The sequence below is a fragment of the Pipra filicauda genome, unplaced genomic scaffold (genome assembly GCF_003945595.2).
Source record: "Pipra filicauda isolate LSUMZ 115617 unplaced genomic scaffold, ASM394559v2 scaffold217_size2002032_pilon, whole genome shotgun sequence".
NCBI classification, from domain to species: Eukaryota; Metazoa; Chordata; class Aves; order Passeriformes; family Pipridae; genus Pipra; species Pipra filicauda.
This window is the reverse complement of record NW_024104329.1, coordinates 1,192,049-1,219,796: the sequence shown is the minus strand read 5'-3', so window position 1 is coordinate 1,219,796 and position 27,748 is coordinate 1,192,049. Positions and strand designations below refer to the sequence as shown.

Genomic DNA, 27,748 nt, shown 5'->3' with positions numbered 1-27,748 from the left:
ATGAGACCCCACCTGGAGTACTGTGTCCAGCTCTGGGGCCCACAACATAGAAGGACGTGGACCTTTTAGAATGGGTCCAGAGGGGGACCACAAAGGTGACCAGAGGCCTGGAGCACCTCTCCTATGAAGACAGACTGACAGTGTTGGGGTCTTTCAGCCTGGAGAAGAGAAGGCTCCAGGGAGAATTTATAGTGGCCTTCCAGTACTTTAAAGAAAGCTTACAGGAAAGATAAGGATGAAATCTCTATCAGGGAGCGTAGTGGTAGAATGAGGTGCAATGGTTTTAAACTGAAAGAGGGTAGATTTCCATTAGATATTTGGAAGAAATTCTTTACTGTGAGGATGGTGAGACACTGGAACAGATTGTCCAGAGAAACTGTGGATGCCCCATCTCTGCAAGTGTTCAGGGCCAGGTTGGATGGGGCCCTGAGGAACCTGGTCTAGTGGAAGGTGTCTCTGCCCATGGCAGGCAGTTTGGACGAGATGATCTTTAGCATCCCTTCCAACACAACCCTTCTGTGATACTATGATGTAGCAGCAAGCTCTGGAAAAGTACTAGAGCACTGAGAGGTGTCCTGCATCTGGAAACCAGGTTTCTTGACCAATGTGCAGATAAATATAAGCCCCAATTAACGCCTCTCCTGGGTTACACCAGAAAGTCACCTTGATCTGTCTTTGACAGGAGTGCCCAAGAAGGAATGCAGGAGTAGGGAGAGCAAGGAGAGGTATTTCAAAGCAAGAAATCAGAGAGCAGGACTCTTGTGTAACTCCAAGTTCCCGTAAATCTGTCTGTGACAGATCTTTCATCAGATAGTTTGAATTTAGGCATTAGGACTCAATTCACCTGCTCTTGCTAAGCTGTAGTTTCCCCCCTTAAGAACCTGTGAAGTTAGTCTGAAAAAAAAGAATCTCCTAAGTGGTTGGAAGTTGTCAGAAAGTTTTTTAGATGGACTCCAGGTGGTGTGGGACATGCCAGAGAGCTGGGAAGCATTTAACACAAGCCAGGACAAAAAGATTAAACACATGCCTCTGGTCTCTGAAGCAGGATGTCTGGTGTATCTGGGTTTGAGGGAGGCCTTGTAGCTCTAACTGGAGTTAAACTGCAGCTGAGGTTCCTCTTGTTATTAAACTTAATGCTTAAAGGCCTCCTTGTGCTCAACAACGATAATAAATAGACATAAACATCTTGTAAGAGATGGTCCCTGGTCAAAAGAGGAGACAAAAAAAAATCAACCTGAGAATGGAAGTGGGGTTCAAGCAGACAAAATGTTTTGCCTGGGGTTATACAGGTCATTGTGGAGAGGGAAGTGGAGCCCTGGTCTCTCTGCTGGTGGTGTCAGCACCTTCTTTGCTGAAAATGTAGTTGCCTGGGCTCACATGTTGGACAGGTTAAGGGAAGACTGCAATGACTATGGTACTACTCAAAGAGGAGGATTTGAGGTGTCTTCTAGATTTGAGGAGTAGATTTAGATGGAGCCTACCGAGATCACATCCTCTCATTACTGTAGTACTGCTACTTGTGATGGCAGCAACAACCCCTGTTTCAGGAGGCAGGATTGCAGTGTGAACAGCCCTACGTGACCTGGGTTTCATTAGCCTTGTTAACAGGCCTGATGAAGACATGGCAATACTGGGTAATGCACAACTACAGGGGTTTGCTGGAGGCAGATGTGTGAATGCTTCTGCATCTTCTCTACCTTATCTCTTGAGCTGATTGTCGGCTGTGTTGAAAGCATGTGTGACTGCAGTGTAGATACAGCTTCAGATACCTACTTCCTCCTGCATTCCTGTAGAAAAGATAAGGCGTGAAATGTGTTCCTGTGCATCTGTGTTGTGTTTACTGTACTTTCTAGGGCTGCAAATGATAAGACTGGGTCAGGCTAGTGATCTGTCTAGCTCGTTTTCTTTTTTGCAGTAGCCAAGAGCACCTGCTTGAACCAGCCAATCCAGTCCACAAAAGTCATGGGGGGAAAAAAATGGGTTTTTTTGAATTGTTATCACTAAGCCTTCTAACTTGTTCTTAGTTCATGATTGAGTTTGTTTTTCTAGGAAGAATCTTTGCTGTTATGAGTCACTGGCTTAAAAGAAGGATTTTGCTTTCAGCTGCCTTTTGCCTTAAAAGGTGATGTTGCTTATGGTATTTATCAAGTTTAGGATAAAAAATCTAAAAATCATCAGGCAGCTCATTTGTCTAAAGAAACACTTGATACCTACTTCCTTAGTTCTTTGTTTTAGAAAAATCAAAATAAAACAGTGCTTAGGGACTGCATTCCTGATGCCTCTTTGGGACCAACTTGATTTATGTGACAGTAAAACATCAGACAACAGCACTGCTGCACGTAACAGGGATATAGTCTGCTTGCTGGTGTGTTAGATTTCTAGACCATCTGGAAATTAGTGTCATTAAGCACCTGAAATAGCAAAATTAAAACAAACAAACAAAAAATTCTAGGAGTTACCCTGTGGCCAGCCAGGCACAGTTCATCTACAGACCAAATGTGTTTCAAGTGGGTAGATAAAGTGCTGTCTTGTTTGTGTGTGGTCAGTAAGGATGTAATAGTTCTTTTGTAGGGGTCAGCTTTTTAACCCTCAGTAATTTACAGTGGGGCTAATTCCATTGTGCTTAACTATAAAATCTATCTGTAGTTCCAAACTTAATGCTAAGAAAATGTATACATTAACAAAAATCTTGTGCCACAAAATGGTGGTGTAATTCATTATCCACTATAATAATCCACTGCAGTGGAAAAGGAAGGGATTGTTCTTTTCAGAAAAGTTTATCAGCACCTCAGACATTACTGCTGCTTCTGTAGGTAGAGCTAAAAAGTTACACGTTGGCTGATCATGCATTTGGATGTTGCTCTGCATTAGAATATAGCTATAAACTTACTTCTCCCTGTGCAGCATCACTTGGTGACGTTTTACCAGCAGAAGGTGCTGGATTTGTGGATATTTGCTGCATTAACTGCTGCCACCAGCTGAGCTTGCTTCATTGGCATTTGTCAGTCTCAGAAACTCGAATGTTTAGAAATTGTTACTAATTTTACTCTTCCTTGGCGTGACCTTCTCCCTGTATAGGAAACATAAGCTTGTACTCTCTTCTGAATAATGCTTTCTGTGCGTTATTCCCTAGGACCCACAAAGCTTGTTTCTTGGGCTGCTAGTGGACCATAAATTACGGGGTGCTGTTCCTTAGACACGCTTTACTTGGACTTTTCTCTGCATGCCCCGCACACCTTAGTCTGTTGCCATTGCATGTTCAAGGGGATTCAATGTCAAAAAGTCACCTCTTTTTATTTATTTATTTATTTTTTAATTCTGTATTGGAAATGTGCAAGAAGAGATTTTCTCCAATAAGTCAATATTTATTTGGTGACCCGAGTTTCATTTTAATAACAAACTCCATTGAGGTTGAGGAGTGTGTAGGAAAGTACAGAGGGGAGGGGAAGGGGATGGTGAAGCAGGGAGCATTAATCCTGTATTGAACAGTTTGTTTATGAAGTGACTCCTGATCACCACCTGCCTGTTTTACTCATGAATCTGTTGTTTTGTGTCTTGCAGTGGTGTCATTGAAGGGCCAGCTGTTATTGCTGTGAGAGATCAAGAGCTCCTTCCAACTGCATCTCCTGTATCATCTGCAAAACCACCAATTACAGTGAGTTTCTCCTACACACACTCTGTTTTCTCCAGTGAGGATTTGTTCTCTGGAATCTGTGATTATTATATTTGTCTATATTTATACTTTGTCAGTTCACTTCCTACTGCAAAAAGCTTTGATTTATGAATCCCTGGCCACGTGGATACACACACTTCCCACTCCCTAAAAGGTCATATTGGAAGCTCATCACTGCAAACTCTTCTGACCACCTGCATACCTTGTAGGGGCGATGATCAAAGACTGTGTACTTTGAGTGGGTGTTCTGGTTATTCATCCAATAGCCAAGTTGAGAGTTGAACTAAATATTTTGTTCCTGAGAATGGCTTCAAAAAGAAAAACTTACTTAAATAAAAAAAGGAAAGAAAAGTATTGCTTGGGCAAAGAAGATTAAACTTCCTTACTTGTTCAGAGTGCCAGAAGCAAACACATCATACCTGTGTGGCATCTAGTCACAGCAGTGGTAGGTGAAAAGAGAAGGTGACTCAGTGCTGGAATGGTCCTGAGTCTATTCCTAGATATACTCTTAAAATGAGATAGTGGAATTTTCTCAGCAGTGTAAGAAAGGTACCTAATTCAGTGCTGTTTGGATACCAGATGAAAACTCTTGAAAATCCTCATTCCCTCATTTAGTTTCTGCCTGAAGGAAGTGCAGTGAAGAAAATGCTTCCCCACTCCTGGCAGCTATCTGTGAATGTCCCTGTAACTTGCCTACGACTCCTCTGCCAATAACTCAGTAAAACACACTCAGGTGATTTTAGTATTTAAATATTTTGTACCCTTTAAAACAATGGTGTAACAATTGCTTGCAAAGCCATCTCTGGTTTTCAGACAATTATTTACCTCGTTGGGAGAGCTGAATATGTCAGCTGTGTATGTCCTGTGCAGAATCTGTCTGCAAGACTGGAAGGGCAGGAGCGCATCTATGCATGTGCAAGTGTTCACTTTGTTGAAAACATGAGGACTAAATGAACAAAAATACCCATAAGTGGTTAAGGAAAATGCCCTCCCAAATCTGTTAAAAACTTATAAGAGATGATTTTGGCACGATGTGTATCTCTAGCCAATGTCAGTATTGTGGATGCATAAATTATACATGACTCGTAAAATAAAAAAGGTTGCTTTTAGGGAGCTGTTGTGTTTTGCCTGGAAGGATGGAGCCAGCATGCAACATATGTAGAAAATATTACCTGTCAGAAATTGAATATTGAGTGAAAGTAATCGTTTTAATCAAGAGTGGTTAAAAGTGAGGCTGAGTTGAAGGAAAAAACAACTGCTCAGCTGGAAGACTGCTTCCAGTGCTGCAGACATGCCCTGAGATGCGTAGTGTCTGTATTAGGAATATTGATCAGGGCCACAGTTGTACCACTGTTCTTCCTGATAATTGTAATTGAGATTTCTTAACTCTTTGAATTCTCCTTTCTCTGTAACCAAGTACAAAGCACTTGGTGCTGATGCAATGGATATGTCAGCATCATATGAGGTGGTTAGCTTGGCCCTTCCTTCCTTCTGATTGTGCAGAAGTAACTGGTTTAATCACAGAAAAAGCTAGAGAGCTGTGGAGAGATCAGTCTCTGTACTCTCCTCTGAGATTCTCTAGTAAACCTGCGAGCAAGCTTTGCCTCTGCTGAAGGAAGCACGATCTCGTCATAGAGCTTGTCTATGGTACCCTGTCCTGTCTTCCCCCCTAGCCTTTCCCCTGTTAAACACTTATGTACTTTAACCTGTCTGCAGACATTTTCCGTGATGGATGGATGGGTAAATCTTACTGTGGACGATGAATTTTGGCTGCATACGATGCAGGAAGGAGAAGGGATTTAAGTGAGATGTTCCTGTATCAGCTGATGGACAACACTGCTCAAAGGAGCAGCTTGTTGGTGTGTGGACAGATACTTGGCAGAATATGTTGATTCTACCGAGGCAAAGACATTCTGGTTTATATCAATTAGTATTCCTGACAAATCATTTGTAGTGAATGTGGGTGTTTTCTTAGGAGTACAGGCTTGTCACTGGGAGGAGTGACTGTATGCACAATCTGAGATACACTGAGCTGAGTGTCAAGGAGCTGTAGACTTTGTGTTTCTGCAAAGAAACATCCTAGGCTGGTTTTTTGATTTTTTTTTTTTGCTTTCAGATCAAAAGGGGGATTGTTTACATGAACTTAAATCTGCTTTCTATTTCTCCTGAGTCGATGTCTGTTCCCTTCTGATTCTTTACAGTGCCCTGGGAAAGCTGAATCCCTGTTGAACCTGGGTAAGCCACCTCCACTTGGTTCTGCTAAAACTAGCTGGCAACAAAAGATGAGGTTGGAAATTGGTGATGTCAAACACCTTTTGTGTGCTACAACATTTGGCTACTGCACCCATGAGAAGGCAGGAGCCTGCAGTTGTACCCGCTTGAGCAAGGCTCTGTGCAGAGCAGGTCATCCCTGGTGCAATGCTGGATGCAGAGTGGATGCTGGAGCCCTGCTGATGCAGTTGCTTTCTTGACCCACAACACCCTGCACTTCCTGCTCTGACTTGCTTGTTCTTTGGTTGAGCCACCAGACTTTCTGAGTAAGAGGCACAAATGTGTGCTGGCGGATACGCCTGTTGGAAGAATGGTCTGGTAGCTGGTTTAGAGCACTGCAAGTCCAGTTTCAGCTACCTGATCCACTTGCAGATTCCCTCTGAGAATTCAGAGTAGTATCAGTATATCAGTAGTATGATAGAGTTCTGTGCCAGTTTTCTGTCTGTAAAGGGCACTTCGACCTTGGATAGGAACTGAGAGTAAACAGAACGTCTTTCTCTAATGTTTCTGTGCAGCCTGAATGGTATTCCTGAAGTCTTTTTAGCAGTCAAAAATGAGATAATGAGTACTGTGTGTGGCTGGGGAATGCAGGGTTGTATACCATGGCGGTGATACCGAGGTGTGAGTGTGAGATCCCAACATCCGCTGTCCCACTCTGATCACTGAGTGTGTGTCGCCTCTCTGAGTGACAGTGCTTTCTTGGACCTGGGACACCAGAGGCTACAGACAATTTGGGTTCACATTCCTCACCTGGGATTTCAGTAGCAGATGCTGCTTTGTTCCTCATGTGGTTTTGCCTTGTGTAGTCACATCTGCTTAACTCATCTGGCCTGCCTGTTGGTTGCATGTTGGCTTTCAACATTTACTTTAGGGTCACAGAAAAGTCTTTTACCTTGCTTTCCAAATGTCAGCAGATAAGGCTCTTTTCAGAACCTGGCTATTTTGTGGCTGCACAGCCTACCTCAAAACAGTTGCTATCCCTGGTGTGTCAATGAATAAGACCTTGATAGGATTGACAGCTATAAAACATTCCCTCTGAACTCTGAGATGAAAGTGAGACATTTCCTTTCTCCTTTCAGAGAACTCATCTGCTGTAAGAGGAGGGAGATGGTTTTCTTTTTAAAAATGTAACTCATATCAGGTATCATAGCAGTGTCTATAGCACTCCACAGTAGCATGCTCTGATGCCTCGTGCTATGGGAAGCTGGGAATGAAAGGTGACTCTGCCAAGAGGCTTCTGTATGCATTGATAGGATAGTACACGTGACTCTTATGGCATTACCTGAAGCTCACTGGTGATACAGTGGAAAGGGAATAGGGTAAAATCAAGTTTGAGTTCAAATATTCAGATTGCAAGGACAGCCCCTGGGGTTGATCTTCTTGCTTGCTAATGGCATAGCGTAGGGAACAGAATAAAGAGTTGTTTTGCTTTGCACTGCAAATACATAAGCCGACCTTGCTTTGGCTCCCAGCCCAGGGTGAAAAGGATGGCTGATCACCCTGCTCTTTCAGTGTTGACAGCTGTTGCTGTCAGGGACAGATGTGACTTGGGTCTAAGATAGAGATAACGGTGCGAATGCTTTTTACTGGCAAAGTAGATTTTTAGGAGATAATGCAGTTTGTCGTTGCACAATAAAGGGAAACGAGAAATGTTTTTGTGTTCTCTTGGTGCGTTTTTCTTATATTTTTTTTTTATATTAATTACCCTGATACAAGAAGATTGCTCAAATATTGTAGTACTTAGCAGTCATGGACTATATCCTTGGTTCATCCATTCTCATAAACCATCCCTCATCATGCCAAAACCAGTTACCTTACCTGCATGGAAGCAGGCTGTTTTGGGATACCACTGACTCTGCAGATGTAAGTCTGTGTGTTTGATCCTTATGAAAATGTTTTGAAAAGCTGGACAAGAAAACACTGTAGGAATTTGGTGGGCAGATTAACTGCATTCCTGTTTCAGGCTGTTTATTCATAGCTTTAACTTTTTTAAGGCAAGAGGAGGCTATTTTTAGCTTGCTTTTTCCCCCTCCATATTAACCCAAACAAATTTCCCTCTTGAAGAGGAGGGTGGAGTTGGAAGGAAGGAAGGGTGGAATTGAAACTGCTTCATTAAGTCAGTTTAAAGATCACTAACACACGATTTTGTTTTCACACTAGTTTTGAGTATCTTTACACTTTCCAAAAAGGGGAAGCTTTGTGTACAGAGGGGGAGAGCGAGGGCCTCTGAGACAATGAAGTGGTTATGGAAAGCTTATGACTTTTGCTTAGGGTGAACTGTCAGGAGGGTAACCTGGCTCTCCTGAATCCCAGTATGTGTGTTTCGATGGTTTTTATGGTAAGCTGGTTCTGAAGTAGAGAGAACAAGAACAACTCAAACAGCTTCCTTACTAGGCTGATGTGACTTTGGCTTTAACTTTCACATGGTTACTGAGTTAAGTGTGCTGCAGAAAGGATGGCTGAATCCAGGGCCTGTGGATCTAGTCTGTAGAAAGAAGGATACTTACTTCGTACTTTGAGATGGACTGTTAACCCAGGAGCCAGTGCTGTCTGGCCACTGCAGAGCACTGCTGCTTTTTGAATCTCTTGTGCTTTGATGTTGGTTCTTCAGTACCTTTTAGTTTTCCCTCCCCCCTGTTGATAAGAGCTGAAGGATCTTGAAAATGGAACATCTGTCAAGTCCACCTTTGGTGGTGGAGTGTAGAGCTGCTCATGCTGTTCTGTCTCACTGCACAGGTTACTCAAGATTAGATCCTAAATTATCTCTTCTTGCCATGTGTTGCTCCTGCTGTGTGTTCTCTTGGACTGTTGGAGAACTGATGAAAAACAACGGTAATATTTGCATCTAAAGAAAATAAAAACTTTTTTGTTTTAGAAATACACAGGGAAAAAGCCACGAAACGCATCATTATTTCTCTTCCAGTAATAACTGGTTACCGAGTTATTGAACTCCGTGTATGAGCTCAGAGCTGGAAAGGACAACCTGACTTTCCAAGCCTTAGTCCTGGGGAAGATTCCCTGCTGCTGAGGCATCAACATGGGGCCGGAGCCATTTCTGTGGACTCTCAGGTTCTCTCTTTATCTGCTTTCTTCTCTTCCACTTCTCCCACTGGGAGGCTGCTCCAGATCCCAGCTACTTCATACTCGGATTTCCAGTATGAAATCCCACTACTTCATACTCTGACCTCCAGCTGAGAAGCGTCTGTGGTAGGTATATCTCCTTTCTCTACCAAGCAAATCTTATGGTTTAAATGTCTGTTCTAATTTTTTGCAGCTCCTCTCCTCAAGTGTATTTGCAGGCAGTGATTCTGTCCTCTGTTGTGCTGTGTTTTGCCAGCTTAAATGAGTCAAACTGTCCTGAGATAGGGCTCTTGTTCTTACCAGTACTCTTGTGAACCTGTTCTCAGTTCAGTAAATCATCTTTGAATTTTGCTGTGACCAGAACTGCTCACAATAAGCATGTCTGAGAAATGGCTGCTTTCATTAATGCTCGTTTCAGCATCTAACCATTAATTGTGACTTAAGCACAGTCATATATGTATTTAAGAGGAATCCTCTGGTCTTACTTTGAAAACATTAAGTAATGGTGACTCCTTCTGCTCTAGGAGAGTTCTGTCAATGACTAGTTACTTTGATGTTTAACTAGGTACCTTAATTTGAATAGGCTGCCTTCAGTTGCTGCATCTTGAAATGCCTTTCTTTGTTAGTTTACAGAGGCTTTTATTATCAGAAATACGATTTTTCTTAAAGTACTCTTATACTTGTAGACTATGTAAAGCAATCAGTTAATTACAATGGTTTGTATTTCAGAAACCGAACACTCATATTCCAAGAAAAAGTCCCTTCTAAGCTATGTTTGAACATCCAAAAATAGCTCACTATCAGCTTCCATCTCCAGATAACACTGGGCATTGCACCAGCAAGAGTATATGCAAAGAATGAAAATAAAGTCCATTATTTATGACCCTCTCTCTGAGATTCCCTGGCTTGTGTGAGAAAAGTGGAACGACTTGGAAATACTTTGCTTCCCTCTGGATTTCTGGTTTCTTTGAAGGTTGTCTTGATCTTTGTGAATAATCTTGGGTTTATACATTTGATTTCATGCCAGCAAACTAAATCTTTCTGTAACGCGCATCCCTTCAGGCTTTGTATATCATGAAGATTTGAGGGATTTCTCCCACTGTTTGGTGTAGTGCTGTTTTCCTTCTGCTGGCACCGAACGCCAGTGGGATGTGGTTGTGAGCAAGGCACAGCCTGCTCTGCCCAGCGTCAGGGTTTGTTACCTGGCTGTGCTGCAGGCGCACTGCCTGTCGTGAGTGAACTGCACAACTGCTCCCTGGGTCTGCCTTTGAGCTGGGGGCGGTGACACTGTGCCTGGCCCTGCTGAGCTCTCGTATTTCCTAAACCCTTCTGATGACACTCTCTCTCACTGCTTAGCCATTGGGCTTACTACATCACTGTGGTAGCACAGGGCTGCTTGTGTCCCAAAACGCACCAGAAAGGATGGTCTGGCAGGGCCTAACACCCTCACTGTTGGAAATATTCTTGTTAGGATGCTGGTCAGGGGGACTGTGGTTTGTTTTGTTTGTTTGTTTGTTTTGATTTTTGTTTGTTTGTTTGCTTGTTCCTTGTGCTCTCCTGGTCTCTGTTTTTTGTTCCACACTGTCTCTTGTAATATACTCTAATTCAGTGGCTTCTTACATTTTTGGAACAATCTACTGTTGCCAAACACAAAGTTTCTGACAGGCTAAGCTCCTTGTTTGTCATACATCACTGTTCTTGCATTCAGAATGCAGTAATTTTGCTTATTGGAGGGGCTACACACATTTATCATGGCCCTGTGAGCTTCTGGTGGGGAACCATTGTGTTAATCTCGGCATAAGTACTGTTTTTCTTCTGCTTCACAGGGCCTTACTCTAAAGTCTTCATTAAAGGTGTAGTAATACCGATACATTTGTCCTAAAGTTGGTTGAGTGAATGCCTCATACTTTTTTTAAAAAAAAGCAAATACCAGTGGATATAAGCTGCTTTCTGAATCTTAACTGAAATCCTACCTTGAGAAAATGAGTTGTTCTTTCATTTCCTCTTGGAGTTTTAGTCCAGAGCTAAATGATTTTGGCAAAAGATTTCCAGGCATTTAACTTTGATAATCATAATTTTATTTATAATAATTAATAAATCCTTTCACAATGACAAGCTTTTGCCTTTGGAAAATGCCTGTGAGTCCCTCCTGATGACTACACTGTCATTATATGTATATAATTTATCAGATATATATGTTAAGAAAGTATGTGTCTTTAAGTGTATACATCTTTGCTAAGATGACAACCATCCTTGTGCTCTTGGCATCCTTTACATCATTTAGAGTGTATCATAAACTCAGCTGTTAAGATAACTTGCCATACATCCCATTGTCCTTGAATAATTTTTCACATATTCAATTGTAGTGTCTTCTACCTTTTCTTTTCAAGTTTTTCTTGGGGGGAGAAACTGCTCTTCTGCTCTTAAAAGTATTCTTTCCCTGCTGTGTCACAAGTATTGTTAGTCCATTCTGCATTTCTTTTTTAGTCACTTGCTCTAGTCCTTTAAAAGTGCAATTACATAATCCATATAAATTTAGAAAAGGGAAAGATGAAGATCTCTACACATGTTAGTTTTCTTTTTTATCCTTCGTGGAAGCTAGGAAAAATTCAGGTTAGTGTTCTGGAAAGTAATTAGCATTTGAAACGGAGGTTAAGATTGGACAATTTCTCATGTGTCCTGGCAGAGATGATAGATGTAATCTCTCAGTTTCAATAAATCACTGTTTTGAGTCCTGAAGCAGCTTCCCCATAGCTAGATTTCCTTGTTGAAGGAGAGAAGGTCATTGTCTGGTTTACTCTGAATTGAGAGGTTAGCCCAGACCTCAGTATTTAAGCTAGAATGGGGGCAAGCAAGCAGCCTCTGCTTTGGAATTTGGTCTGAATAAGTCTGATTTTATTTGTTTGTAGCGCAGCATGTTCACAAGCCCCAACTGTCAACTCATGCTATGTAAGCACTGTACAACTACAGGACAAGAAAATGGTCCCTGATCAGAGGTTTCAGCCTGTGGAATAATTGACCACTGCATTAGTACACACTCCTACCTGAATAGAGACTTCATCCTATCTGTGCCTAAACCTTCGAGGTGGAGGGAACACCGAGTTTATACTACAGGGCTGGTGAGAGCTGTACTTCGTGCATACACGGTGCAGTTGCTCTATCTGTGGTAGCTGGCTAAAGTTTCCCAAGTGTGAAACTTGGGAAACAACCTTGTGCACAGGCTATTTCTCTTCCTGAGTAGCATGTAGAGAAAGACAGTGACCAGCAGTGGGCTGATGGTGTCCTGGTGAAGGTGACCCAGTCCTGCCTGCGCTTTTCCAGGAGAACCCCTTGCAAGTGAACAGGGAGAGGAGCTGTGGGCTGCGTGGATTGTTCTTGCAACAATGCTCCTAGCCATCTGTGTTATGGGACGAAGCAGCACCTGTCAGGAGAAGAGGTAAGGGAACAGCTTAGGATTCCACTTATATTAGGGGTAATCAGTTAGGGCTTTATGGGTTGTTCTGCCAGGCCCTGTATTTGGACATTTGTGGTCTACATCATTAAGTTCTATTTAAGGACTCATTTGCCTTGTCCACTGCTTAAAAAAAAAACAAAAACCAAAACAAGTTGCTTTTAGCAGAAATCTGGAACTTATCTTCCCCTCTGCTCCTGCAAGTTGCATTTAAACCCAGGACTAGGAATTGAGGAACAGCTCTATTGACATTAATCTAAGGGAGAATTCTTTGATAAAACTGTCAGTCTTGTGGATTTCCCTATGATGCTTTTGAGCGTTATTAAGTCCTGTTTGTATCGATCTGTAGGCTCAGGAATAGTGTTGCTTCCACTTGCATTTTCCTTGCATTTAAAAGGCTATCTTTGCAACTGTAAGGGCTATTATTTTGATCCATTTTAATTGGTACCACAGACTGTACAGAAGCCTGGGACTTGTATTTGTGTTCTCCAGAGTAGGATTTCCATATAGTGAGTCATAGTGAGAAGAAAGTGGATTAATTTCTGCAAACTCCATGTGTGTACTTGAGTCTCATCTGTGCAATCATTTTAGTGCATGGTGAAACGAGTCCACCATTAGCTTCAGATACCTACAGACTAGCTGCCTGCATCTGACAGAGTTATAGGGACTCTCCTTCCAGACAGGAAAGGGAAAGAGATATTTTAGGACATAGTTCATCTGACCCTGTTTTAGCCAACTGCTTTAGAAACAGATGAATCCTGCCCTGCAGGTGACTATTTCTCTCCACTGACTGTAGTGTCAGATGCTGATCTCAACATTTGCTCAAATGAATCCTTTATGAAATATTTCCAGTTTTAAATTTAACTGATCAGGCGTTTTCAATAAAGTGTAGTCCCCAGCTACCAAACATGTCCTGGTACCAAGGGAGCCAGTTGTGTGCTATAACTTTTTCTACTTTTATTCTCCAGCTCTTTATCTAGCGAATGAAAATTATTCCATTATGACAGGAACACTGGCCTTTAGAAAGCTCCTTTTATCTACACAAATACTTTCTGTGGTATTTTTCCACTTTTGCTTATCCATCTTAGAGCTGGATTAACTTCAGAAAGACCTTGTATGGAACTCTGAGGCACATTTATTTCTTTGACCAGTAAATCAGTATTATAGTTTCCTGGGGCCTGGAAAAGAGGGTATTATTATGGAGTTATACTAAGTCCACTTTCCTGAATGCTGAATTTTCAAGGAAAAGATATAAATCTCCTCTGTGAAGGAGAAGAAGCTATATGAAACAGACTTCAGGGGCCTTATTCTCTTTGTGTTTATGCTTGCTTGCCTTTTTTTTCCTACCTCCCTCTGTTTCCTCAGGTGCTGCAGTATATTACTTAATCTCCTTTAAGGTAGGTATAGCTTCTTTGTCACTCTGTGGAACACATTGGTATTCAGAAGAGCTTTTTCCTGTGTCAGAGCCAATATTTTGTTTCTTTGTAACCCTAACCTTCTTGGAACTCTCCAGCTAATATTTTTCTTTTCTGTCTTTTATTGACTGTGGTACATTGAGTATTGCTTCCCTCCCCAGTAACTTTTTAGTTTTTATTCATGACTAAATGCATCCATTTTATGAAGCAATGAAACCTATTTACAGAGGAAAACGAAGCTGGTTGCAGGGGCTTGATGGAAGTGAAAATAGGAAGCACAGGCTCTCCAGTCATGTTTGTTGTCTAGCAGAGAGGCACAAATTCTGGGGCTCTACAGGATCCTTCTGGCTGTGTACATATGTTCCCTTCTGCAGTCCGTCTGCGAAGAGTTGTGCTGAGGTTAGCTGGAAAGGTGAGCAGAGGGGGTGGCAAAATAGGATTCCATTCTCCCTGCTCATGCTAGAGGCGTGGAAATCCCAGATACTTTGCACCTCTGTGTCTCTTCTACACCGTTCTTTGTCTGCTTGAACTGCAACTGCTTCAAGAAGAAACTTTATTCCTGCAGTGCCAGTGCAAAAGACAGTGCATGGAGACTTGCATCATACCTTCAGCCCCCCCTCCCCCTTTTTTTTTCCCCTTCCCTTCCCTCTGTGTTCTACAGTCCTTTTAAGAGACACTGTTGGAGTTCCAGTAACTGAATCTAGTTTTCATGTTACTTTTCTCCCCTTCCCTCCCCTCATCACCTTAGTCATATAGTCTTGACACAGTCTTACTGTGTGCATGTTTTAGAAGGCTATGAATTCATTCACATGGCATGCAAGGGAGGAAGGATGACTTACATGCGTTATGCTCACGTGTGAAAGCCCTTGAATCATTTCTGCCAGGATCTTCTCATCCATAGCAGATTTTTGGATCACAGAACTGACATTTATGGGGCATATTAGGCTGTGCAGGAACACTTGGGTAGTTTGCTGGGATGGAGAGGGAATCTCATCAGCTGTTTCAGCTGCTTTGTTTCTGGTCTGCATCCCCTGAAGTTCTACATAGATAATATATTGGGTTGTCAAGGTATTGTGGTAGTGAGGTAGTGAGGGATTAAGAAAAGTGGACATCTGATTGTAGCTGTAAGGAGAATATTTTTTTTTTTTCCCCAGGAATATTATTCCAGAGCCTCCTTGATTTTGTCATACATTAAATGTGATTGTAGCTTCTCTGGTTTCATGTCACATGCACAGGGCCTGGATGAAATGTTTGACCTGTGATTCAGGGTTGCAGACACATCTTTTAAAGTGTCTATTCTGGCATCTCACTAGCAGAGTTTTCCTGTTCGCAGCTGGTCTCTTAAAGGATACAGCTAACTTGTCATATTTAGGGCCACCAAGTCACCAGTTCAGTGAGTCAGTGTTGTTGGTTATTTGCAGTGAACTACAAAGCATACATTCAAATAACATTTATTTTTCAATAATCTACATTTTGATAACTCTCAGCCTGCTCTTTAATTTGTAGATAATCTAGTCTCAGTTTTGCACCTCCTTCTTGGTGCTCTCCGAACCTTACAAGAATGTTGTCCAACCAAAATTGGAAATGGTCTCTCACTGTAACCAGTAAGCTGTTCAGAAACTCTCGATTCCCTGCTTTGAAAGTGCTGTAAATCTAGTTCATAGATAACAAATCTGGCCATCTAATCAAATAAACAAAAACATTCAACACACCAGAATTTTTCAAGATGAGGTAAAGCTCTGACAGGAATAGAGCAGTAGAAGAGAGTTGATGGTGGGGAAATCTGACAAGTTAATTTATTTTTGGTGTTTTAATTGGATAGGTTGGGAGACAGAAAAAGAAAAGATGGTGCAGGAGACAAGACTCATGGAGTCCTGGGAAAAGGGAGGAGGAAAAGAACTGTAAACATGACCAGCAAAATAATCTACTTTATGCGCAAAGTCCATTTAAATGTAAATTACCCAAAGTGATTTTTAGTGGAATATTTTATCAGCACAGTGTAGAAAGACAGAACTCTCTTCCCCCTTGTTTAAATATGTGAGACAGACAGCTGTAGGGAGATATAAACATCCCCCATCTCTCTACCTCCTCACACCCACTTCTTTCCTTTAGGCTCCTTGGAGCTGTTCCCTGCAGCAATGCTTCCAGGTAGTGACAGTTTGGATGTTCACTTCAGTCACCAGAGCCCTGTCAGGGCCAATTAGCATCCTAATGACTGGCATGTACCATCTTGATAACATTCAGTCTGTGCTCAGTACCAGGGGACCTTGCCTCTTAAGAACCCATCTTGTCTTATCTGGCCCTTACTGGTCATATAAATCTGTTTAAAAAAAAAAAAAGAGAAGAAAATTTCCATTTCATCTTGTCTTCTGAGTCTCAGGGGATTCAGGCACAGAACAAATATACTGTCCTTTCCTCTTGCTGGAAATGATTAATCTTGGCTTTAGGGAGGGGACTTAAATCAAGCTGCTGCTGCTCGTACAGGTACTGAGGACTTTGGGCCAAAGCTTCAGCTGAGGCTAAGTAATGCAGTACTTGTTCTTTTGAGCTGTGTTGAGTATGAGCAATCAAAGACCCAGCCACGTAGTCTTTAAATATTGAGTACCTGGCCAGTATGAGGACTAAAGTGGTACTTTCCTGAAATTACTGCTACCTGTTGTTCGGTGGCCTGCTGCAAAATCCACTCCACAAGCATCTGCTGTCAAAACTATGCTTTTGTTGTTCAATCAAACCGGAGCTGAATGCTGTGCAGAGACCTTTTCTGTAGCATAGTCCAGGGCATGCAGATGAGGAAATTTAGGGGAGGTTTCACTGCTACTCAAGGAGATTGGAACATGGTGAAGTGTCCAGGGTGTAAACATGTCACTCAGCACTCTTTATCAATGTGGAGATTCTTGAGGCTTTGTCCTATGCTATGCCAGGCTGGAGCAGGAACATATCCTCTGGTAGTGGCAGAGTTAAATGCTGCAGTTTTAAATCCCCCCGTTTCAGTGCTGTGTTTTATTGTTCAGTGACAATATGCTTTCAAGAGAAACTCATGCATCTATCCTGATTTTCGCCCTAAAAGTAAGTGTTTCTCCTTGTTAATATGGCATTGCTGTCTAATCCTGCCATGTCCTAGCTCTTCAATGGCTTTAATGAAGTGCTGTGATGCCAGGGCCAGCTGGTTGGCACAGCCGGCACAGCCACACTGGGTCATCTGAGGGAGAGGTCAACAGTTTAATGGTCTTTAGGAGGAGCCAAATCACCTGTGATGCTGAATCAGGCCAAGGAGCAGCTGAAGGGCAGTGTGTTACCGTGGTCGAACTGAAGCTGCAGTAGAGAGGATTTCAATTTATGGGGCTGTGGAGGCGGCACCTTGTACTGGGTAGCGTAAGAACTCTAACACTGTGTTACTTGAAATGGCATTGCTAAGATTCTGAAGACAAAAGAAGTCTTCTTGCCTCTGAGGAACAGCAAATCCCAAGTGTGAACTCTGGAGAGCGAGTGAGCGAGAACTACTATTTTTAAGGTCATAACTATTCTTAAAACACACACAAAAAAATTAGCCCTGCCATCCCCCGGCCCAGCCTGTGAGGCTGGAAGACAGCACATTAACATATCCACATGGTGCATATGTTATTTTTAACGTTGCTGTGAGAATTTTGACTTTTCCTGAATTTTTTGAATGGCGTTTGCATTTACTATCAAAATGCTGTCATACTGCTATCGTGACTTTTTAAATTCCAAACTTAATGTTTTGACATGATCTTCTGCAATGTCACAAGAACTTGATGGCTAAGAAGGCTGGAGGTGCACAGACAGAAGCGCTATGTTTGTTCAAGTACTTGCCTGTACCTCTTGCCTCTTCTGGACGTGTCACCAGAAGACACAAACCTGTGTCCTGGAGCCCTTTTTCATAAGTGCCACTTTGAATGTCACGGTATCTGTTACAATCTGGTTTGTATGCAGTGAGCCTGCTCTCACTGTGCATGAGGTGTAGTAAATCAGCAAGGCTGCTTTACCGTGTGCACACAACCTACCCGACAAGAAGCCCTCCTAAAATGGTCCAATGATTTGAACTCTGCCTCTTGTGTTCTCTTATGGGCATGATTTAGTTTGTAGATGCCTCTGAGGCTGAAGCCCTCTGTCCCTGTCTTGTGGTCCCTGAGCATCCCCAAATCTGACTTTCTAGGCTTCTCAAAGTTATAATGTGCTGCTTTCCCCAGGTCATTTTGCATTAAACCCTACTCAAGGTCACATTTAGCTTTTCTTTACAAACATGAGGGCCAAAAATTTAAAATTAAACATAGCCTACAATAAAAGAGTGATTACTGTATAATGATCTCTCTTGAGAAGCTTAGGTGCTTAGTGAAGTGTCAAGTATAGGTGAAATGGGGAGACTTGGCAGAGCTGATGTAAAAGATGGATAATAACAGGGCAGTTTTTCCCACTTTAGTCGGCCTATATTCCTAATCCTGGCCTAGAGATATTCTACCTCTCCCTTCAGAGTAAGGAAGTAGCTAGATTTCTGTGGCCTGTTTAACAAGTGGATATTTCCCTGCTGCTTTCCAAAATGTGTGTGAGAAGAGAGCATGTAAGCTCCCAGGCAATGGTTCAGGTGCTCTGATACAGATTTTGGCAACTATGCACATATACCACTTGAAAGCCAGGGACTGGTTAGTTGTCCATGCTGCAGAGAAGGGCAGAGCCATAGCCTGAGCCAGTCCCCCTGTACTGGTGGAACTTCACAGCCTTCGGAGCCATCAGGTTTCTTAAGATTGAAGCCAGAGGCTGAGAGTTAGGGATTCAGGGCTGAGGCTCAAGGGTGATCCCCAAGTGCCCAGGAAAACAAATCTCATTGGTGTGACTATGGACGTATCTATTGTGGCCAAAGGTGCAAAAATCATTTAGATTTCTGACTCCCACTGATCTCGAGATGCTTAGGTGCCTACATGACGTTGTATATCAAAAGTACCTGCTTTAGTTCTTCTTTTGCAAAATCAGTAAAATACTACCTCTTCTTTTTACCTCCCAGTCTGGCTGTGTAAAGATGCCAGGGATTTATCCTGAGGATTTGTTTTTAAAACAGTGGGGACATGCTCTAAGTTGAGGCTCTCATCACAGAGTAATCATTGCTTTATGTCAGGATACAGAGCTGTCACTTACAGGTTTCTGCTCAAGCACATAGTTAAGTTGGAGTCTGCAGCTCAAGTAATGTGTGGTCAAATCAATAATCTGAAAACTTGGTGGTTTTCTGTAGTGTAGGACAATTCCCAGAGATTAATATAAATGTAAGAGCCTTTCTAGTGGAAGCAAACCACAGAACTGTGATTGCATTAGACATTTCAAATGGCTGTGTAAAGACTTGGCAACTACATATTTTTGAAGCACATTTATTCTTGATGCAGCTCAGTGATGAATTACTTTAAACTTGAAAATGAACTCCTCGTCCTGGTGTCAGGATGGATTGTAATCTTAAAGGTGACTTGTAAGAGAAAACAAATATTTATTTGGCTTGTGAATTTTTCCATCATATAATGGGTAAAAAGAGCACAAAGAGCAGATACTTCTTGAAAGAGTCAGCGATAGCTGAAGGACTACTAAAATAAAAAACATTTCCAAATATCAGATCTATGTAGTTCTTTGAGACTTGTAAAATTTGCTTCTGAATCATGTTCCTTTTCTTCCATGTCCACTCTGGGGAAAAAACGCTATATTTGTTTCAGAGTTTCAGTGTCCTTTCCAGGTAAGGTACAGGAGTTTGCAATGTCTATTCCCAGGACACTTATGGACGAGATTTGAAGTTGGCTTTGCCAGGTACAAAAAGCTGGCTGTTGAAGAGGTGGGAAATGGAAAGCTTAGGGTTAAATTTAAAATTTCTCTTCCTTCTTTGGAAGGAAGAAAGCTGCCATCATCTTGCTACTCACAAAACTCATCTTTTTCAGTTACTGAGACTGATTTTAATCCCAGTCATGGTCCATATTTTTTTCGTACAAGTTGTTTTTTACCAAGTGACTGATAAAGTCTCATCCCAGCATTGTTACTGTAAATTATACTTAAAACCCACATCACCTGATATGATGGCTGATTTTTGTCTGGAAGAAAAACACCCACCCTAGCATTTACATTTTTTGAGAAACAGACTATGGTGTTTTGCATATTTTCCCCTCTACCCCCATGCTTACTGCTTTTTCCCACTGATTCTATATGTGTATTTGAGGGGTTTTCATGAATCTGTGTGGAGTTAACTGGTGTACCTTGTGCTTATTAGGATAAATATTTTGTCAGCTATAATTGTGAATATCAATAGTGAATCAGTAACTTGTACTCATGACTTTTATTGAATTTGTGGGTCACATCATTCCTAGTGTGGCATCATGGCATGGTATTTAGACAGAGCCTTTCCAGGACTGAAATGTAATCTCTGTGTGCCTTCAACCTTGGGCATATTGTGGACAGAGCTGTAGTAACAAATGTCTTGGTCTAGCCAGCTGTGAGAGTCCATAGATACATAGCTTAAATCTCCTGTGGCTGCAGCAGGTTGGGAGGACACGTGTGAAAAACAACTGTCTCAGCACGTACACTATAACCTGCTTGATTTACTGTAATTTGCTGACGGATCTGACACTTTGACACACATCCCTTGACCAGTCATATCTGTATTGTGTTTCAAGCTCTGGCACTACTGTGGAAACTAGCAGTTCTTAGGGGTTTTGCAAGAAGTAGAAAACAGAACTGCATTTTGGCTAGGTGTGGAGTAAGCAAAAAGCTCCAGTGAGTAGAATTGCTGTTCTATTAAAATACATTCACGTTCTGTTTTGAGTGTTTTCAGTTGGCTGCAGATTTGTTGTGAAGCAGTATAATGTGGCCAGCAAGGAGAGGACTTCTGAGATTGGTATTGGGATCAGTGTATGAGGGGAAGGTCTTTGTACCAGGGTCCTGGAATAGGATTGGTAGCAGGACTGCCATGCAAACTGCTGTCTGCTGATCTCTGGATGAAGAGGTGCCAAGATGTGGTGGTCATCTCGCTGTGAACAGCAGGAAAGATAGTACTTTTTTTTCTTCTGTTCTTAGGCTTCTTGAGCTGTGTCTCATCCTGACCAAGGACTCATGAGTTTAGAGTTGGACAGACTAATTCCTAAGCTTTGCCCTGTGCAGCCCTGGGTGGTTTGAGAAACGAATGGGGAGCATGGGGGAATAGCGGCCAGAACATGAGCTTTGAGGACCATGCTCTAGTGTTGCAAATTAGATGAAAGTAAGTTGGTTTCTTTTCTGTCCCTGGGAGGGTCAACAAAGAATTTAAATATTGTCACTGGTTGCCTGGAAGGCAGCTGTGCCCTTCTGGTCCATTGTGGCTGGCTGACTGCAAGCTCAGACAGTACTTAAAATACAGTCCTCCCAGGATTTCCAGACTTAAGGCACCAGGGCACAGTTCTACGACAGTGATCTGCAAAATGTCTAGCTGTGCAGTTCATTCTGGTCTGTGTTGCTCCTGAGACAGAGCTGTATGTTTTTCCCCTGTTCCAAGAATGGGGTTACAAATACTGTGTTTCTGGCTTATTACTTTGAACACTTTTTCTGCCACCTCACAGGGCTTCCTTTTCTATCACCCAAATGCAAAACACTCACTCCTCGTAGCCTACTCCTGTCCTGTTTATCTTGTCCAGTGCAGCACTGAGACATCACCCCCATCTGCTCTGTCAAGCCTAGAGTGTTGATTTGTCATGCATTTCCAAAAAAACTCCTTCATATATTCTTCCATGTCACATCTGGCATCCAAGAGGAGTCCTAGTTAAAGGTCAACCAAGCTGACAACTTTTCTCATTCTCGATCTTCCCTTAGCACTCTCCTGTGCCAGCAGCAAGCTGGAAGATGATGAGACAGATGCTGCACAGGGAGTACCTGCAAAGCCAGCTCCAAACATGGCCCTGGAAGCGGTTGCTCAAGGGAGAAGCTGCTGAGTGTGGCAGAACTGTCCATGTTCCCCTTTTTTTGCCCATGTCAGTACGGTGTTGCTGCCCAGGAAGGAGGGCATGTGGAGGGTGGGAGAGTGCTGCCTGCCCGGGCTGGTGTGGTCCCTGCTGAGCTACTCTGCTCCCGTTCCTCCAGCAGCAGCCTCTGCTCAGTGCTCCTCAGCCTTCAGTAGTAATGGGTGCCCTCCTAAGAAGCTTTGAGCTGGGGAGTGATGCCATTGTGACAGGCTCCTTTACATGTCTCCCTCGCAGCTGGGTGAAACTCCTGGAGACCTAGATGATGAGTCCTTTGGGGCAGGGACAATGTCCCCATAACTGTGTGCCCAGTTATGGGGCATCTCATCTTTGGTAAGATGCTTCTCAAAATATGCAGGAACTTTGAAGTGTTGCTGTGGTTTAGATGTTCAGCAATACCTTCAGTACTTCCACTGCTGGTCACTATATGCTAGATTAAGCCTTGTCTTTCTGTCTTGCCATGAAAAAGCACAGTGAAATCTAAATTTGCATAAGAGGGAGCACACATTCCCTCATCAATGAGAGAAATAATGCCAGCTGTGGTTTCAGTACTAACAGCAACCAAAGCCTCCCTACAAGAGAATTCTTCTCCCTTCCACTCCCTTGGCAGACAATTTCATGGGCTTACTTTCGTCTCATTATGTTCTCTGTGCCTCAGTTGTCATAGACTCTAAAGTAGAATTACTGAATAAACTCCTCAATGTTGAATCTATGTGTTTCTCATGGAATTCACATGGAATTTTTTTTTAGTCTTTGTTTATAGAACACTATATATTGTACCCCCTCCCAGTGCTTGTGCTCCCCCAGAAGAGCTAGAATCCACATCTAATGCTTTTTGTTTAGCTGACTGTAATTCTCTTCTAAGCTTGGAAATATTTTTTAGTGTGGCCAAATGATATATCCAGCTCTGTTATCGATATATGTGCATCACAGCTAAGGTTCTGAGTGAGAATCTGCATGGGACTGTGAATCTTCCCATTGATTTTTCCACAGGTTTTGACTGTACCTCTAATTACCTATCGTACTCAGTGAATCTGTGCTGCTCTGTTTACTTTGCTTGATGAGATAAGGATCATTCTGTTCCTTGGAGATGTATTCCCAGGAGCCTTCCCTTTTTTTTCACCTGTGCAATGATCACTTTATATTTTAGCAACCTGATGTTAATAAGTGTTGCAGCATTTGCTGTGCCTTGGAGACAAAGCCTTTGTAGTGCAGACCCTCTGTGCCCATGTGTCTCACATGTTCCTCTCGACCAGGGTACAAATGGGTGACTGTGGCTACCCTCAGTCTTCTGTTACACTTTTCCTTTTGTCCCGTTGATATTTTTTGCGGCTTCTTTTTGTATGTGTCTGGCTTTTCTATCCCCATTTTTTCCCAGTGGTTTCTACTCCTGGCTATGTGAATGTCACTTACTATATTACTCCTTGGTGTTTTATGGCTTATTCTTATCTTGTGGGGCACTGGACAGGCAGCCAGTCATCCTCTGTGGAGCTGAGTGGGTGCTTTGGATGTGCATTCATCTAGACAAAGATCATCAGCTCAGTGTTCCCTGACAGCCAGGAGGAAGATTACAGGAGCAGGATTTGTATCAGGATGGTTCACTGGTGTAGTCACAATTCAGGCACTTGTTTATGTGAGTGTTCACAGGAACAGACTGCAGCCTCGTGAGCCTGGGGAGCCAAGCAGATAGACCAAAAGAGGGATGCAAAACCAAGATCCAGTGACATGTTCCTTGCTTGTGTTTTGAACACCAGGCACTCATTCATGTAATGTAACCCTCTACTCCTCGTTAACAGTCTAGGTTTTGAAATTGTATGTACTGAAAACAACTAGCTATGTTCTGATGTAGGCTGTGTGACAGCTTGCTGGAGCTCTGCAAATTTCTGTCCTGATCCCTGGACAAATGCCTCTACCTGAACAAACAAGCCAGATACCCTACTGTGCTGCCCGTGGTGGAAGTGTAGTGGCTGTGAACTTTTATCTTCCAAATCTGCCTTCGTGATTCCGCCCCAATCTACCCATCAATGTCTGAGTGACTGCCCCATATCACAAACGTAGCCTTAGTGATACCTGAGTCTTAGTATCTCCACTCAGACTTTGTAGTGACATCATTACCTTCTGGAAGGGCTGAACACATGCTGTGTGCCCATTCTCAGTGATTTTTTTTTTTTTAGGGGAACAACACTGCATTGTTTGCTGCTTGAAGTCATGTCTGAAAATATTTGCAGGCATTTTAGGGAGCAGCTAGGAAGTCTTTATTATATGTTGAGAAACTTGAGCTTCTGCAGAATCTGAATTTTATCTGTAGCCCACGTTAATTTATTGCATTTATGTATTGAGCTAGCTGCGTTCAGTATGTTGATTGAATAGAGAGATGATTTAAAAACATGAAATGTTCTGGAGAGAGATTAAACTGTTTTCTTGTTCAGTATTTCATATCTCTCTATCACCCATGAAAATTGAAACTGCAAATATTAATAAATTAATTGACACATTTGCTAGTCTCATTGTAATGATACAGCCAATCCACAAACAGTCATATGATGACTCATATCTTCAGTAGCAGGAGATTTTTTTTTAAATGATGAGTTTATTTCATGGTATTGGGTTTTGTTTTTAATTTGTCTTCTGCTTTTTGAACATTTGGGGTTAGTATTGCTAGGCTTTCTTCTGCAGTCAGGAGGAGCAGAAGCTTACTTTTGTACTTTATTTTTTTTTTAAGGACAGGACACTTATGCTCAAGAGGAGACAATAATAGTAAAAGTTGACAGATCTACAACTTTCTCTGTATTCTTTCAGTTGTGATTCAAAGCACTTTAAAGATTCAGTTTCCTGAATTATTCAGCAATGAATAATGTTAATTGAGGATTCTTGAAACATGTGTGTAGTTGGCACTTCCCCCTCCCATTCTTTCACTCCTCCACTCCCACCCCCCTTTTACCAAATTCAGAAGTTTTTATAACAACATCAGCCATTGCTTTCTCAGTGTCAGTGCACCAGGACCATGGTGCTTTTGGCAGGAAACCTGAGCAGGGTAAATTCCAAAAATTTCCTTAAAGATCTTGTTGCAATTTCTTGCCCTTGTTTGATTCTAGCTATTTGTGTGGGAGGATTGTTTTCCTAATATTTTGATGGCTGTATTAGAGCTGTAGTACTTTACTAGAGCTTGATACTAATAAATCATGATGGTGTTATAAAAATCAGGATAGCCATATGTAAAAGCAGTTTGAAGTGTTGCAGAAATTCTCTCAATACTGAGTGACCAGGTGATAAAATGACAGTGAAAATGCATCACCGCTGAATGCAAAGTATTTAATGTAAGAAGAAAATAACCTTCTTCCCTTCTCTTCCAAAAACCCCACAAAGTATATGAGGGTAGTGAGTCAAACTTCAACTAATGCTGCTTTTGGAAAGTTGCTCCTGATAAGTCTTTGGAAGAATAAGCTCTGTGTGCAGGGGTGATTAAAGAGGCAAATAAAATGAAAGACTTTTTTCCTACCCTGCATGAATTCATCAATTTCTAGACTCGTCAGCCTGGAAAAGAGGTAAATTAGAGGTCACAGGAGAAGGCTAATGAAATCATGAGGAAAGGAAAGAAGATAAATTAGTGAATGATTGTTCACTTTCTCATAAATAAGGCATTAGAAACTATCCAATGAAATAAGTAGTAGATTTTAAGTAAATAAAAATACATTTTCCTGTAACACAGAATGGAGCTGTGGAACTCATTGCTACATCATGTTGAGTGTTAAAAGGATACAGAGACTAGAGAAATCCATGGAGGAGAGATTTATGGGCTGTAAAACAGAATAGTTCAATCTCAGCTTCTAGCTGAGGAGCCATAAGGTTCTAATAGTCAGCTAAAACTCTTTAAGGAAAGGAAAGGTACATCCTCTTTAAGGGTGTATCAGGAGGAAGGTAATGCTGCCTTCTAATTTCTGACTCCTACCATCTTTATTTCCATGTCCCTGTGGGGCTGGTTGCTTCTGTTTGTGTGAGTCTCTGTAACTGGACAGCTTAGAGTCACAGGAACACATTCACATTCCTCATGTCTTCATATACATGTACACATTTTTCCTGGAAAGATTTTCTACATACTTGGATTGCATCCGTTTTATTTCAGTGAAATGGGATCTCGATGCAAATTACATCGTGCAGAAAAATCTACAGTGATGCACTTAGGAAAATCTCCACTAGTTGTCACTCGATCCACATTTTAAAGCTGACTTCAAGACCAATTCAAGCTTCTGTAAGAATGGTGTCCTGGGCCCCAAATAACAAATATCCATGACAAATTTTGCCATGGAGTGTTTCTGAAACATAGTGATAGCAATAAGTTTAAGTCCAAGAGATGGCAGCCTCTGCAAGTGTTATTCTGTGGGTTTTGGCTTTCTGAATAATTACTCTTAACAGCCTGTTGTCCAGGGTCCAAGGTGGTGTGTCAACTGCTGTATGTGTACTGTGTGCTAGCTCCTCTCTGGAGAGGTGATAATCCCAATGGACAAGTTCCCTGTAGGAGGAGAAGAAGAAGTTATAGAAGAATGAAAAGGGTGTGGCAGTACCTCACTCAGCTTCGACTTAGTTTTTGATGAATGTTTTCTAGGACAGAAGTTATCAGGACTGAAAAGGAGAGTGGCGAAAGGGTGCCAGCAGTGATGAGGAGGAAAGGACTCTGTACAGGTGTTTTGCAGCTTATTTCCAGGATGGTTTCCTTTCTCTGGTTTCACAGCAAACAAGCACCTGGATTTTTAACTGAAAAAATGTGAACCCTTTTACAAATCCATGTTTTGCCTGCTTGTATTTCTTTGGTACAAGCCAGCATGAGTTTGAGAAAAGTAATAAATTTCATAAACTGGGTAAGCCTTTTTTTTTCTTCTTCTGTCTGCTTTTTAATGTAATGAAACAGAAGGAATTTGTTTTTCAATCACTTGTTCATTGTAATGGTAAAAGTGTTATTCTGAGTTAATGCTATAAAATTTAATACAAAGTATTCTTCAAACCCTTCTGTCTTTTCCTCCTGAAAAGAAAGAGGGAAAATCAGCTCAAACTGAATTACTCTCAAGGTGTTTCTTCAAGGTTAGAGAATGTTTCCTGCTCCAGCTACCCATTTCCTTTGAAATAATTATGTTTTGGAAATACTGTGAGCCCAGACCATGAAAATGAGTGTCAAGGGAACAAAGGTCTGTTTGTCAGCAATGGGCAGGGCATTTATGCATTTGTATCCCAGGACTTACTGTTTTGTTTATATACTGAGAAAAGTGAGATGGGGCTATTTATTTGCATGATCAGTGTGTGCCTTTTTATCTCTATTATATCAGTCCGTAATTTGATTGCTTTGTTGAAACCTATATTACACATCTTTATCTAATATTTTCTTCATTCTTTCATTTTCTAAAAGACGTTTGAAAACCATGGAGATTAGGCAATCACCTCCCCCACATATTACATTTTAAATGTAGAGGAAAATAATAAGAAACTTCTTATTGCTCTTGATTGCCTTTTAATTATTTTATGCTTTAATTAAGTCTCACCATTCCTCATTAAGGATATTGTTCAGGAACTGTTTTAGTAATCCTGCACAAGCAGCATCTGTGAAAGCTTTTGGTAGCTGCTGCCTTGGCAAGGAGACTTTTCACTTACATAAGCAAATAGCATGTGATGAGGTTTGCTGCTCTGCTGTCGCCTGAGGAGGCTGTGGGGCAAAAGATAGAACCCCAAATTTATATAATGCCTAGGAAAAAAGTTCCTGAAGCTGGAGCAGCCTAGTCTGGAGATAATAATTGTACTAATGAAGTGACCATTTTCATGGTTTATGCTGCTCAGAATCTCTATTATCCAATTTGATGGCATTCTTGATCCAAGCCATTTTGTAATATAAAATCAGAGG

The 27,748-nt window shown here is 41.8% G+C and overlaps 1 protein-coding gene across 2 annotated transcripts in view; it reads left to right on the top strand.

Annotated features, from left to right (window-relative positions):
- The first annotated feature begins 3,576 nt into the window (after positions 1-3,576).
- TSPAN4 (tetraspanin 4) overlaps positions 3,577-27,748 on the top strand; it is a 360,542-nt gene continuing 336,370 nt past the window's right edge. For both annotated transcript variants that reach the window (XM_027727703.2, XM_039381185.1), the window contains exon 1: positions 3,577-3,655. The gene's annotated coding sequence lies outside the window, so the exon portion shown is untranslated. The remainder of the gene's footprint in view (positions 3,656-27,748) is intronic.